This window comes from Protopterus annectens, chromosome 3.part0 (assembly GCF_019279795.1).
Source record: "Protopterus annectens isolate FY-2018-M chromosome 3.part0, PAN1.0, whole genome shotgun sequence".
NCBI classification, from domain to species: Eukaryota; Metazoa; Chordata; order Ceratodontiformes; family Protopteridae; genus Protopterus; species Protopterus annectens.
The window spans coordinates 416048258-416065370 of NC_056731.1; positions in this window are offsets into that span (position 1 = coordinate 416048258).

Below are 17113 nucleotides of genomic sequence, written 5' to 3' on the forward strand. Positions count from 1 at the left end.
ACTCACACTCCAATGTAATAACCACCGCTGACTGTTTCCAAGATCTGCATACGACCACTCAAAGGTGCTGCACTAACATTGTTTCCAATGCCCGTGTAATACCCAGCAACATAATAACCGGTCACTACACATGTATAACCCACGATCACTACAGCATACAGTATGTGCACTATCACAGAGCCATAGCAGATGTACATACATCCAAGGTGTTCACGTACAGACAATGCAGCACAGTCAAGGGTGATAATCCCAACATACATATCTATATACAATATACATATATATATATATATATATATATATATATATATATATATTATATATATATATATATATATATATATATATATATATATATATATATATATATATATATATATATATATATATATATATATATATATATATATATATATACACACACACACACACACACACACACACACACACACACACACACACACACACATGTGGCAGGGTTGGGAGCAGAACATAAACGTAAGCACTGTACCACACGACAGCATTACACAGTTACATAACGCGCTACCATGATCACTGGATCACATGATTCACACAGGCACACATCTAGCCTGCAGACAGCAGCATCAAAGGCAAAGATGCTGCACAGATGTTATGGAGAGTGAATACTGTCAAAGCAATGTACTGTTGTCATGCAGCTGGAAACACACACACACACACACACACACACACACACACACACACACACACACACACACTTGGCAGGGCTGGGAGTCGAACATACACCTAACTACCCTAACACACTACAGCATGACGCATTTACAGAATGCATACCGAGATTACTGAACACAGCACTCCCAGAGGCATACTTCTAGGTGGGTGACATCATCCGCAAAGGCAAAGACGTCGGTAGCAAACTGCTGTGGTGTGCGGCATCTAAAAGCAAGACTGAGTCCCCAGGCGGATGGGAGCATGCGTGCAAACACACACACACACACACACACACACACACACACATACTTGGCAGGGCTGGGAGTCGAACATACACCTAACTACCCTAACACACTACAGCATGATGCATTTACAGAATGCGCTACTGAGATTACTGAACACAGCACTCCCAGAGGCATACTTCTAGGTGGGTGACATCATCCGTAAAGGCAAGGATGCTGATACGGAATGTATAGAGAGTGAGCAGTCTGAAAGCATATTACTGTCCCAAGGTAGACGTAGACAAACACATGGCAGTGGTGTGATCGGGGCAACCAAATATCTACGGAGCACTACAACAACACTACACAGATACGGGATGTGCCACAGACAGTACACCCTTCAAGACAGCAACCAGTGTGTTCAATGTAGGCATCCATCGTGACATTGAAAATGGACACCTGTTGCCTGGATGACAATCATCGCTATACAGGATGTCAATGGCCATGACCACACGCTTAGTATCACACGTCTGTTTGGAAAGTACTGTGTGTCCATCTACACAACGGCGTACTGGGCATGCTCACACACTTAGCAGTTGCAAAGGGCCATCTTGCATGCATGCACATGGATTCTAAACATGGAAGGGCGCAGTTTGGAATGTACTGTGTGTCCATCTACACAATGGCGTACTGGGCATGTTCACACACTTAGCAGTTGCAAAGGGCCTTCTTGCATGCACACGGATTCTAAACACGGAAGTGCGCAGTTTGGAATGTACTGTGTGTCCATCTACACAACGGCGTACTGGACATGCTCACACACTTAGCAGTTGCAAAGGGCCGTCTTGCATGCATGCACACGGATTCTAAACACAGAAGGGCGCAGTTTGGAATGTACTGTGTGTCCATCTACACAATGGCGTACTGGGCATGCTCACACAGCAGTTGCAAAGGGCCGTCTTGCATGCACACGGATTGTAAACACGGAAGGGCACAGTATGGTATTACTGTCCCCACGTACATGAAGGCCACTCACATGTATTGACCAGTACACACTCAGGAGCTATCACAGGTGCATATCACAGAGGTACACACCACAATCTAGAATGTAGCCCTCCGACATCACCATGTAATTGGACCAGCAATACACAGCCATACATTAACACAACACCGTGTGACTCATGACCAGTGCACTGTACATAGGTCTACAGCAACTGTGCAGACTACACATGTACTGACAGGGTTCCATCATGTGTTATGCATTGCAATGATACCACTGTACATAACCAGGTCAGCTCTACACATACCTGGGGCCCTGGGTCTTACACAGCTGTGACAGATGACTGCCGCTGTACACCAATGAACACACATGTTAGGCTATGTCATACATGTAATTGCAGTGGATATGTGCATGGACCACACACACGACACATTTGTACATAGCATAGCTTTTGCTGTCCTCCGTGCAGACAAGCAGCTACAGCAATCATACGATGCAAATGGAAGGTGGGTCCATGGTTGTTGAATGCTAACAGTACATGAGGCAGCAATGTTGACCGAGGACACATTCTCTCTGTACTAGTTACCCATGACACCCATCATATCATACAACAGTCCATGTGTTATGTATGTCAACACACATGTCCACCAATTGCAATGCATACAAACATGGCTACATGACAGGCATGTAGGACCAACACACATGTACAATCTGTAGTGTGCATGCAGCTACCATGCATGTGCAGTAGCTGATGTAAGTAACTAATCTGTGCCTAACTACAACATGCAGTTGCAATGCAGCCCCATCATTGACACCTGTATATGGTGACATACTGACAGTATGGTAGGATGTACAGCAGGTATGGATGGATGTGTGCACATAAAGTGGTGTTCCACCTGTGTAGATGGATGTTTGCCAGGGACGACTCACAGGTGTGTCACACGCCATCCTACCATTACATGTGCAAACAGTACGCTATGTTACCGTTACTTAATGGTGGAGACATAAAACCTACAAGTGGTCAGGTGTCACCGACAGTATGTCACTTGACACCTGTAACACTTACATCCACCTGTGTGCATATAGCAGCACAATTGCCGAAGGTAGCGTTGGTACACATAATGCGGCCAATACTGCTGCATGTCTGTCAGACGTATCATCACATAGCAAGTGTATCATTCAAAGTACTGCCATGTGTGTTTGCTTGTGTGACCATATATGCCACATATGGTGGGGAATACATCCTAATTGTTACACACCCCTGTACACTGTTGTAGAGATCTGTACATACTGCATGTGGAAAGCATGATGTAGGCAGGTGTGGTGTGTGTATCACACACATCAGCTATCCATATGTGTATGACATTTGTTGTCTCACCGTGTGTGTGTGTATGTAGGTATGTATGGCTGTCTGGTGCATGGAGTAAGGGTGTATGCTACCATACAGAACACACAGGATCCCTAACCCCTCATGGTGATGCAGTCCACTACCTTGTTGATGCCATTGGTCTCAGCCACACTGGCTACCTGTACATGTTCTTTCTCTGTGTCGCATCGTGTGGGTTCACAGTACTGTGACTGTGATGACCGCATAGGCAAGGGTCCTTGCCTCAACACTATGGGGTGTGCATTACAGTGTTGTTGACCCCGTGAGTGTGAGCATGTTCCTGTAATGTGACAGGGTATTATTGCTACACAGTGAGGCCTCATGCTGTCAAGTGGCCTCTAACATTATCAATGGCCAGACCGCTGTGTACAACCCCTGCACCATGTCAACATACCTGTGATGTGACCTGGTATGGATGTCACGTCTCTAGCCACTGTAGCCTATTAAACTGCCCACATGCATCTGGATTAGTATATTTGTGGACATCTGTGTTATGTTAGACTTTCCAACAGTCAGGCTGAGGCTACGTATAGCATGCTGATATTGCCATATGTGCCTGTGAGTACTCCACAGTTACACATGGGAGACTGCAAACAGTGCTACCTCTAGGCACATGCAAGTAGACCATAAGGAGGGAACCAGGGCATCATTACCAACATGCTGTTACTGTTGTTACTGAGACACATACTGTGAACATATAACAATGCATGCTAAACCTGTACTACATGGTATGTCTGGTGCATGTCAACAGTACACAACTAATGTAATATACACGTCTCTCACTATTCACACACAACTAATGTAATATACACTTCTCTCACTATTCTTACACAACTAATGTAATATACACTTCTCACTATTCTGTTCACCCTGTACATCAGACCATTTGAACATGTCCCTGCACCAATGGTTTGGATGACAGGGATGTGGCACAGGCTTCATCATATGCACAGCGTGATAATGTTTGCCAGGGGCATGGGCTGCACCAATGGATGACATCTTGTGTGTGGGTAAGGGCCAGTGATATGATTGGACATGTCTGTTCAGTATGCATGTGGGTGTTGTGGTGCCCTACAGATGTCTTTGCTGTGTGCGTGTATGTGTGCACACAGTTCTGCCTTTTGTGAGGCCTACACATGGTATTATTGACAGCTCCAGATTGTACAGACCAGGTTGTACAGCTCACTGTGTCCAGCCACGGCCACGTGACCTGTGCCTGCCAGGGGTTGCACGGGCACTACCAGGTGGAGGTACAGCTTGGCTACTGTCTGATGACACATGTCCACTGGAACTGTGTCCCCACTGGGAACGTCCAGGGCCATGTCCATGTGGCCTGCTGTGTCCTGGTGTGGACAGCGCAGCACCAGCTGCACTGCTACTGCTACCAGCACTATGGGAGCAGGCATGTGAGGTGGCACGCTCACGTTGACCTGCACTAGGTGGTGTAGCTGGCCTACGTTCACATGGCCTATGCCTCACTCCTACCAGATGTTCCAGCACAGACAGCTCCCGCTCACGGATTGCCATGCCATGGTCAAGGATTCCGACCATGTCACCCAATCGCCTGTCCAGAACATCAGCAATCTGCTGTTGAGCATTTGCCAATGCCTGGATGTTGTCATTTATGGTATGGATAGCAGCCCTCTGCAGCCTCTGCCCTTCTCTGTTTTGCTGTTCAGCACATGCCTGTGCTGCCATTACAGTCTGGAACATGCATCTGGTGATACCAGCTGCTGCGCTCTGTCCTGCAGGTGCATGTCTGCCAGAGGTCCTCCTACGAGCAGCACCGGCCACATGCCTGTGTGGCACATCTGCAGTCATTACACTGACACCATGGTGTGTAGACACACCTTCTGTAGCCACCACATTCCTGTTCCACGCTAACAGACACTGACTGTCCTTCCTCTATGGCCACTGGTGATGCGGTATGTGTTGGCAGCAGAACTGTGTGCGGGGAAGAGGGGGACATAGCTGGGATGGCAACCATTGGCACAGATTCAGCCCCTGACAACCCTGCCTGTACCTCATGCATATGTTCATCACTGCTTGTATCTGTGGGGACACTAACATCAGATGGACCGCAGGAGGGTAACGCACCTACATAACCTGTGAATACAAAGAAAGACTCTAAATTACAATAGACACACAGACACACACACACACACACACACACACACACACACACACACACACACACACACACACACACACACACACACACACACACACACACACACACACACACACACACACCATGCATGTGATTTGACAGATTGGCAGAGGGCATGCAGCTTAGACATTAATAGTGTTAGTAAGCATACCTCCCTGGGGTACACACTACAGCAAGCAGGTGTCATATCAGTAGCCATGTAGTTCACACAATCATGGTAGTATGCATGCATCCCTGTGATACACCATGTGGACCAGAACAGGATAACAGTACACATAGCTGACGTAACCTTGACATGTAATCTGCTGACGTGTGCATTAACATGCATACATGTCTGACACAATGGTGTCCTGACACATGTACAGCACCGTAATGTGCATCACATTGCGGTATTGTCAGTATGCCCTACAGATAGAATGCATGTTTAGCAAATGTGCATGAGCATGGAAGGATAGTGTGAGCCGTCTACATTGCTATACAGTGTGAAGTACAGACACTGTGCCATTGCATGGCATCATGAGGCATCTATATTGCTGTACAATGCATAATATGTACACATTGCATAGCCATAACTGCATGCATACCCATGACATAACTGTGGATTGTGACCCACGATGCTGAGGTGTATACACACCAAGCCATGCTGTGTCAAGTGACAGGTCAGTGGAGGACCTACATGTGACACCCCTGCACAACAACTACAGGGTCTTAGCTGCCTGGCAACCATGTCCACACATAGTGGACATGTCAATTCACCATTTCCCACATGACATTGATGTACCACACACACACGAGGTGCACAGCTAACGGTGATGTCCTACAGCAGCAAGGGAAATGTACAGTATCTGTGGCCTGATGTGGTGTCAATGTCTGTGGAAGCTGTACAGGTGACTACTGTCATGCTATGACACAGTCGTAATGTTCAACAGATTTTATATGGTAGACGTCAGTGACACCTCTACTAGCTGTACACAGGCTTTTAGGATGTCCAGTGTACCACATCAACTGTATAATCAGTCAACTAAGGCTATAATTGGAACAATTTGGACAATGTGCAACAGGGTGTGTACACATCACATCTACTGTGTACATGTGTCTCTGGCCATCCCCCATGGCCATGTGTGCACATGTGTTGACCAAATGTGTGTGATGGCCATCTCACATGTCTGTGTTGTCCCATATGACATTTTTTTATTTATTTTATTTATTTATTTTACATTTGTTGACCGGGATGGTCCGACTGGATACATGTCCATTTTCAGCGGAGGCCCGGGGAGAAAAGCTCCACAGAGAAAAATACAATAAAATACAATTACAAAAAGGCTTACAATTTACAAAGACGAGAAAGATACAAGTTAACATGTAATATACATTCATGGATAGGCTGCTGATAGCATTAGCACAGAAAAATTGCAGCTCTAAATATACCAATGCATCACGAGACATTAGAGTAACTATGTACAGAGTCCAGTACATTACCTTTCAGGAGTTCAGAGGGATGATAAAGAGGCTACTTACTATAATACAACAAGGTAGGATTAATAGTTAGTTAGAAAAGGAATTTGAAGTAACCCAATTTTGTTCAAGTAACATAGTGTGTGCTGTAATGACAGGAGCCTAGTCTGGGTTTACACATGGGCATAGCCAATGTGTCTTAAAGAATTGGGTAAGATGTTTTTTAAATTGAGATAGTGAATTAGAGAGTCTTAGGTTATTAGGTAGAGAGTTCCAAGCCTTGCCTATAGAATTGGCATAGAGAGCATCCCCTCCCTTGTTGTTGGATTTGATGGTTTGGACCAGTAATCTTTTAGAGGAGCGAAGTGTATTTAGGTTAGAGTAGGGGGTCAATAGATTATTTAGTGAGGGGGTTCTGTCTGGTTCTTTAATGATTTTATATGCTTCAGAGAGTTGGTTAAGTTTGAGAATATTAGGTAATTCTAACCAGTCAAGTTTCTTTAGGTTGATGCAGTGATGTGTTCTATAAGGGGCACCTGTTATAAATCTGGCAATGTGATTTTAAGTCACGGAGAGTTTATTAATGTCACTTATATTGAGGAAAGAGAATACAGGAGAGGCATACAGTAGTGTAGAGAGGAGATGGGTACGTGCAATAGTTAGTTTGGCAATGGGGGTGAGGAAGTTTTTAATTCTATACAAGGATCCAAGTTTCTTATTGACAGTCTTTATAGTTTGACTGATATGCAAGTTAAATTTAAGTTTATTATCAATAGTGACTCCTAGTAGTTTAGTGTTGGTGTCAGGCTCAATTATAGTACCATTATTAGATTGGACGGAGAAGGTGCTATTATTAGCTAGTGGGGAGTCTTGTGCTGGAGGTGGAGCTGAGATGGGAAAGAATAGTAATAGCTTGGTTTTTTTAGGGTTAAGGATGAGATTCCTCTCTGGTAGCCATTTTTCAATTGTAGCAAAGCATTGTTGGGTCGTTACTTGTAAATCAGGGAGAGTGACCTTCGAACAGATAAGAGTGGAGTCTTCTGCGTATTGGATACATGTGGCTTGAGGGATAACTGAGTGAAGTTCGTTTATAGACACGGAGAAGAGAAGGGGACCTAGTATGGAGCCTTGGGGAACTCCTATGGTATTAGGTAAGGGTTGAGAGAGCTTATTTTGCCATAGGACTGCCTGTTGCCTTCCAGAGAGGTAGGCATGGAACCAGTTGAGAGCTGAATTATCAATGTGGAAGGTTTTTAGTGTCTGTAGAAGTAATTGGTGATTGACCATATCAAAGGCTTTTGATAAGTCAAGAAATAGGGCTGAAGATATTTTTTTGTTATTACGATTTTTATTAATTGAGTCAGTAAAGGAGAGGAGGGCAGTGGTCGTACTATGATGGGGTCTGAAGCCATGTTGCGATTTGGTCAGTAGATTGTTTAGGGAGAGGTGATTAAGAAATTGTTTATGAACACATCTTTCCATGATTTTGGCTATTGGCGATAAAATAGCTATGGGTCTATAGTTAGATGGTTCGGTAGAAGTGCCACCTTTATGGAGCGGTATTACATAGGATATTTTCCAAATGGTGGGGATAGTAGCCTCAGTAATGGTTCTGTTAATCAGGATGGAGATAGGGTAGGCTATAGCTTCAGCTGCTATTTGCAGGTATTCAGCTGGGAGTCGATCTGCTGGGAGGGTAGTTGGTTTAAGTTTCTTCAGTAGGTTTTTGATATAGGAGGTGGGTATATGTTGTAATTTAAAGGAGGGGAATGTGTCTTCGATTACATTAGTTTGGGGAGGGGAAGGGGGAGGTAGATGATTGGCTAGTGATTGAATAGTCTCTGTAAAGAAGGAGTTAAAGGTGTTAGCTACAACTTCTGGGTTTTTGTCAATAAGTGTCTCTGGGGTAGGAGTGGTTGATTTCCCAGGATGGAAGAGATTGTTTAAGCCTGCCCAGAACTTCTTAGGGCTGTTCTGGTGTTTTTCTTGAAGGTGACAGAAATAGTTATTTTTGTCCAGAGTGCTGGCTTTTTTTGTTTCATTTCTAAGTTGCTGAAATTTAATACGATCTAGGGGTGCCTTAGTGGTTTGCCATTTGTCCCAGGCTTTGTCTCTAAGTTTAATTGATGTCAGATATGTCACCATCCACAGGGCTATGCAGACAATGGGTTGTATGTTTGGTATGTGGGGTACGGGTCATGGGATAGTGTGACAATATTGCAGCCAGAACACTACGTGTCTGGGACATGTCAGATGGCACATCACGATGTGTGCACCCAATGCAGGGGCATATAACACAATGGTGACACCTGTGGGCTGCCCATATCACAGCTCACTGTGTGGTACTGTTTGCGTACCACACATGTTGTTCCACTGCATACTACATATGCCTCCATTGTAGAACACCTCCACTGTTGTATGCACAGCTGACCACACATGTAGCAATGACAACTACTGTGGTTTCAAGTCGGTGTATCATTTGGTTTGTATATATTGCACATGGGTGGCCTGTGTGAATGATGGGTGATGCGACCTGTATATCATGACTGGAACAAACATCAAGTGTGCAACTGTTAACTGGCCACATGGCAAATAGATCTATGCTTTAACATGCCTGATACTGATGACAGTCTCACCTGCAACGGACTCATGTCTGTGCGGCATGCCAGAGGTACCTGTATAGGGGTGACACAGCGGAATGAACATTACCCTGACTGTCTGACAGCCACAGGGTGCACTGTGCATGTTAACACATTCGCCTGTATAATAGCATATAGTATGCACATGTGTGCATACACAGGGTAGCATACTGTAGTATCCAGCATGTGTGTCCACATACCTTGCATATGTTGTTACTTTACATAATGTACAGTGACACATGCAACTAAATGGGATATAATAGCCATATGTGCAGTACTGACTTACCAGGCAACTCCAGGATCATTGGGTGGGAGACACCCACCTCCACGATAGCAGCTAGTGTGTGTGGATGCTGTTCTGAGGGTGTCCCCAGACTGGCCAGTAGCTCCTCGGTGTGTGTGAGTGGGGGCTGGGTTGGTGGCCCACCACCTGTTCCACCTTGTTCCCTGGCGATTGCAGTGGCATGCTGTTTTGCATTTCATATCAAGTCCGCGCAGTGTCTGCTCACTTGCTGGTAGGTGCGGTTATGGCCATCCACATCATTCACCCTCCTGCGTAGATCCTGCCACAGGTCGTCCCACTGCTGGGCATGCTGTGGCACATGGCTGAACAACACCTAGTAGTTCTCATGGAGGTACGGGATGAGGACATCATCCTCCTGGCGGCTGTATGCTGGAAGGCTGGTAATGCAGGCATTATCTGTAAGACATAATGATGGTGACAGGTCACAGTTTCAGAGATGTACAGAGATACTGCTGCACATACATTTCTATGACATCTAGTACATCTGCGCAGTAATCTTTGCAAATCATCATGACACTGACACGACTGACGTGTTTGTGTCACACACATGTAATACCCGTTATGCATTGGATATCATCACCATATATGTGTGCCACCTCATTACAGTGTTCATACTCTATGTGAATGCTGTCTTGATGTGGGCATGTCCATTTGCCTGCACTGGTGTTCTTAACTATCTGCACATGCCTGGATGTGTCCACGGTACTGCTGTTGACCTTGATGCTGTGTATATGTCACATATCAACACAGACACAGCCTTAATGGACTTGAGCAGTGACAATGCACACATACGCATGGACACCTGTACATGTATGTGTTTTGCCATAAACATCTACACAGCACTGTACAGAGTTTCAACATCCTGCCACGGATCACCTGTGTTGCACATGTCATAGACATGGGACAATGGCTAGTCAGACGTCATTCGCAGGGATGGTTATCAACCATAGCATGTACAGGCAAGGTTTCCCAGCTGTAACAGACAGCCAGTATGCCACTGCGAGGTGCATCAGTGCCACATTACTGATCCGGACAGTTGATACTACATCTACCATGCGGCCATCACACCATGTATGACTGGGATGACATGTGCAGCTTTGATGGACAGGGTTGCATGGTTTGGCGGGAGTATGTCACATGTATGGCACAGGGATCTGTCCAGCATGTGGCGATCCTAGTATTAGGACGGTGGCTGTCCATGACGTATGTCTTACAGACCAGGATATGAACATGTAGCATGTCCATCATCATGGTGTAGCAAATGTCTTTATGCAAGGTAGACAGCATGCTGCGTAGTGGAGGTGAGGATTGTAAAGGCTGGTATCGCCCATCCACGCATGGCCATTACCCCTTAATGGTGATATGTGATCCAATATTGGTCACCCCAGTGCTGTATATGCCTGTCCAATGATCTCCATGCTCATGGATGGCACCCTGTCATGACATGGGTACCTCGTATGACTACCCAAGGGGTCTGGAAATGTCACCAAGGCAGGGAGGTGTATTGCACAGCACCATCCCTTACACAGTGTCCATAATGTTGACCACAGCCTAGGTGGTATTAATGGGTACAGGGATGTTCATCTAGCAGTGACAATGCTGATATCATCCATCAGAATGTGCACATATGTCACACACCACACCCACACAGCCCATTCTGTATGTTGTTCACAACACTGACACAGCTATTCCTCATAGTTCATGGCCATTCACATCCTTACATACACAGATGCCTAACATTTGTCTGGCGTGTAAGGGGCTACAATGAGGGTGGAGTACAACACATTAACCCTGTTCTACTGCAGCTGGCACTGGTGTGATATGCACATGTCACTCTGGCACCTTTTGTAGTTGTGAGTCTGTCAACAGGCCACTGGTAGAACACTCCTGTGACATACAAAGGTATTTGTAATCAAACATCCGTACTGTCTTGTACATCTGTACTGCTAACATCTACAGTGATAATGGTTGATGGACATGCACACCGTACTCAGCAGGGTTATAGTGCGGTGCCACCCATTATGACTGTCGTCACCACTTGTGGGTTGATATTATCCAACACCCTATCTGTATTGTATGGTCATAGCACTTGTTCAGAACTTGAGCATGTCATGAGCTACTGATTAATATAGCACCCATTCCACACAATTTCCCACAGGTACACTGGCTGTCCTAAAATTTCCAGCTTGCTTATGGTACAAAAGCTGTTGTACACATGTAACGCACATATCCTGTGAGACATGGCATGTCTGACTGTCACGTACCAGTGCTATTGCCTATCTATATGATGGATATGTCGTACATGTGGCAATAGAGCAATTGTCTCATGTACACATTCAATGTTCACCTCCCAACATACGACACTACAGCCTGTGGAGGATGCACTTATGCAGCCCTGCTGGGGGTAATGCTGTCATCAACCCTGGCTGCACCTGACAGTCATGTGGGGATGTGTAACATTCGCAACACACCCCAATCATTACATAGTCTCACATGATCTCCACCACAGGCCACACATACAAGGACAACTTGTGCAGTACCTCTCCATACTCTGTGTAGGTACCAGAGGCAGCCACCATCACGGAACACAACATCACCAACTTATAGCCCACAGACTCATGTGTGCCCATCACATACAGCCAATAGGGTGTTATAACATACACAACACACCAGTCATAGGTGAGTCTGTGGCGGTCACACTGCAGCTCACACAGCAGGCTACACAAGGCGATATACATAGTCCACATCTTGCTGTCGGGTAACTGGTTCTGCAACATAACCTATGCACCCATGCCACACCTCACCAGGTATGATGTGACTGTCATTCTCCATGTTAGTGTGACTGCCCTGAGATGCCACTTCACAGACTGTGCAGGGACATGCAATAGCTCACCAGTGTTGTAGCCCTGAAGGTGTGGAGCTAGTCCTGGGGAGCATTATGCATTCATCCGGACCCGATACCACTGTACAATGACTGACTGTATCACTTCAACAGTTGCCTATGCTTCTGCTGTCATTCTACAGGCATCTGGTATCTGTCTGCTTTTGACCTGGTCAAACACAATGCTTTGGCACATGATGACCTGCACCTGTCAGCCCTGGGGTACAGATCACATGTAAGGCTCTTGCTGCTTCTATACTGCCTGTCTTGCACAGTTTCCAACAACAGTCACCGCAGAATGGGAACTGGCAAGCAGGACATGGGGTCATGTGACACATTGCTTGCATCTTCCTCTGTGACACACGTGACAAGGAGCAAGGCACACCTTATAATGCACCACTCAATATCTCTGCAGTGACTGGGACCTGCCTCTAGGCTCTCACCTGCAATGCCAGGTTATAGACAGACCATACATTTCAGGCACATACCTGGACCGGCACACACATAGCTGGGTGTTCCCATATCCCACTATGTTGTACACACATCCTGGCTAGTTACTTAGCACAATGCATCAGAGGTGCTCCACATACAACTAACTGTGTCCGGAACTGCTATACACATTGTAACAAGCTACAGATTCAACAACATACCCCACGGTTACCGGACCTCATTTGTTGGTGTACTGGACAGTAGGGCTCAGACAGCTACTACTGATGTGTGGCTGACACTACCCCACACTTAACTGGGATAGCCACGCATGTACCGACACATCCATGAGTCATAACCTCCACTTGGCTGGATCAACCCATACACACCACCTCCAAGACCAACATTAACTTGACATGAACACTACCAACATGTGACTGGTGTTCCACATCTGGGGTTATCCCCTCATTGGTGTATTCCAAACATATGCTAATCAACCTTGTTAGCCACATCCCGGCACCACACCCTTCACGGCATACACAGTACATGAGTACTACAACACCTACTACAGACATCTTATGACAGCGATTGTTAATGTCATGACACCCGTGCAGATGGACAATGCACTTACAAATGCCGAAACATACCCCAGTGCACTTCATTAGCACATACACGACTGCATGGATCATGCTATTCCACACAGAGCCATGATGGTACACACCAGATAACAGACACCACTCTGGTGGTCAAGTTCCATGGACATAATGTACAACAACAGGTGAAGGCTGTTGCACAGTGGTGTACAATCCCATGGGTGGGGTAGCTCACTGGTCAGCCTCGGTAGGGCCACAGGATCCCTCATCACATACTCCAAGACTAGCTATGTAAATATTACTGTGACACTTTCCGGGGTGTACCACAAGGCATTATGGTGGTATGTCAGTAGTCGTTGGCAACACCCACATCTGCTCTCACATACAACAGTCACTCAAGAACATTACAGACCCAGGTGATGTTGGTAACATGCTGGTGGATGGATTCAATGCTAACATTACATCCTCTCACTCACTACAGGGCCACAATCCATGCAGGAACATTGCGGTGTCCCTGCTGTCACACCTACACAGTACTAACCTGCACTCTATATGTCCTGGGACACTGGCCCCATGTCACCTTCTGAAGTCCCAGGCTGTGATGTCCACAAACCTCTGAACGACATGTCTCCCCACTAGGCCACCATATTCAGTAATAGCCTTGTATCAGACATTGTGGCCCCTAAATGGCACACAGCAACATTTATCACACTCCACACAGGTGGCACCACAATGCACGAGTGGGACTATAGTCCTACACACCTGACTGGACTGTTCTGCATGGCTATGGGGCACATCATCAAGGATGTCATTCACAGAGACATTGTTGGGCTCCGGTCCTTTGATGCCACCCGGGTTGGACTTGTTAGGGCCAGAGCATGGCCCCTACACCTGGTGGACTCCTTTCATACAGTTACCAGGGTAGTTGATGATGGAACGGGAGTCCACACATCCTACATTGTCCTCTCATTGCCTTTCAGCACCGTTCTCCATTCTGGTATTGACAACATACACATCCACCTGCACAGCACTTACCCTATGTCTCAGGATATTATGCAACGTGGCTCATGGACAGGACACACACAATGAGGGTAGCATACTATAGTACCTACTGCATTTCAGTTACATTTGCCACACCACAGTCCTCAGTCATTGGGCCCCTCATGTTCAGTATATGCTTCCCTGAGGTACAGGCTAGCACAGAGGGACTTTCTCTGCCTAGCTTTACAAACCCTGCATACAAAGTGCCATGATTGATCCACCAGCTGATACTGACTCCATCCATATGGGTGTCACTGTGACAGATACCTGATATGAATATCATGGCCTCAAGCTGCATGACACAAGGTGCATGAACATCACCTTTGCATTACACCATTCACCCAATGACTATCACATAGGTGGTAGTCCCCTACATACATGTCACATTGTGCATGTTTGTAGTACACGTATGTGACCCACCTGTGGTTACCAGATACCGTATGCCAGTGGGCGTGCATATCCTTCTACGTGGCCACACACTTTATCTGTACTGGGTGTGTAGCTGGTACATAGGCACCCATTGTACCTCTGAACTCAAGACGTCTACACACATTCAAGGGTACACCACCCCATTTAGGGTGTACCTTACACAACAGCTACAGCTTTACATACCACACCATTAACACGCCATGACGCTTATTGAGCTCCATTGTACCTCTGAACTCAAGCGCCTACACACATTCATGGGTACACCACCCCATTTAGGGTGTACCTTACACAACAACTACAGCTTTACAACACCATTAACACGCCATGATGTTTATTGAGCTCCGACAGTTAAAGTATGTGGCTGAACTACGGACACCATGTCTGTACACATTTGCATACTACATACCTGCAGCAATTAGAAAGACCCCAAAAGTATCTCACCAAGAGGATCAAGGGTCTCAAACAGATGCCATATGCTGCTCGGTTAAAAAACTCCAGCTCTACTACAGTTGCATACCGCCTACTTGAGGCGATCTATGCCTGACATACAAAGCTATGTCAAATCCAGAATTAATGGACATGCTCCACCTCAGTAAATCTAAATCCAGAGCCACACGCCGAGGGACTTGAACCTCAGCACAGAAATAAATAGAACTTGCTGGAGGGAAAGGTTCATAACCCAGAGGCTCCCTTCGGCTCTGAATAGAATTCCAATTCATGTGAGGCAGAGCACCTCACTGAATCTCTTCAAGAAGAATCTCGATAAGTGGATGGGGGATCGTAGGTTTGTCCCAGGGATTACTCCCGTGTCACTATTAGACAGAGGCACAGTAAACTAAACCTTAAAAAGGACACAGTATACTCAAATCAAGGGGTGGCGTAAGCTATACAGAATTGGGCTAGGCTTATAATTGCCCTAGGGCAGATAGCCTAGTATGAACCTATGAACCTATGAACCTATACTCAGGGGTGACCTCTGCTGAACAGACAGGGCCCATGTCCACAACAATATTAATGGATATACTCCACATACACGACATGTTAAAAGCCACTGTGAGCAACATGCTCATGGATATGTGCACACACGCAACAATGAGTGGGATGTGCTTGAGGGTTACATTCCCAAACCAGTCACTCACCTTGCTTTGGAACATGAGTCCTATGTACATCACGAGGGGCACCTAGTAGCACTGTTCATGTGATACCTCCTTGGTGGTTGGGGGAGACACATGTACGCCAGGGATCACTGTAGTGGCTGTACTGTGCAGAGGTGCAGGTAACACATGGCTCTGCTGTTCACAGGACAATACCCTAGAGAGGTGCAAATGGTGTGAACACTGAAGTTGGGCATACACATAGACATGCCAGACTGAAAAGTACCACACTATGTACCTGTGAAGCTATTACATGTCCTGTGTGATGGTTACCAGCAGCCTTCCATTTAGATTAACTATCATGCTATTGCAAATGTCCGGTGCCTACAAGCCATATGTATCCTGTTATTGTACATGCCAATAGACGATACCTTTGGTATGCATGATATGCCTGTTATGCTGTGTAGAATATCTGACATATCTACCTACAATACTATACATTACACATATTTCACATAGTATCCCATAATGCAAAGCATACTTGTACAACGGGACCACCTTAGACATGTCATTGTCGTTATATGCCCATACACATGTCTACTGTGACAGTATATCAACATATACTATCCCCTGCTATGGCACGTACTTGTTGGAATACCCTACCACTGACGACGGGTTGTATGGAAATGTTTTGTTTAAAGCCCTCATGTAGCATCCCTTGTGGTGTCTGTGATGTGTACCTTGTGGCCCACTGCTGGACGCACAGTTTCTAAGTCGTTAGTA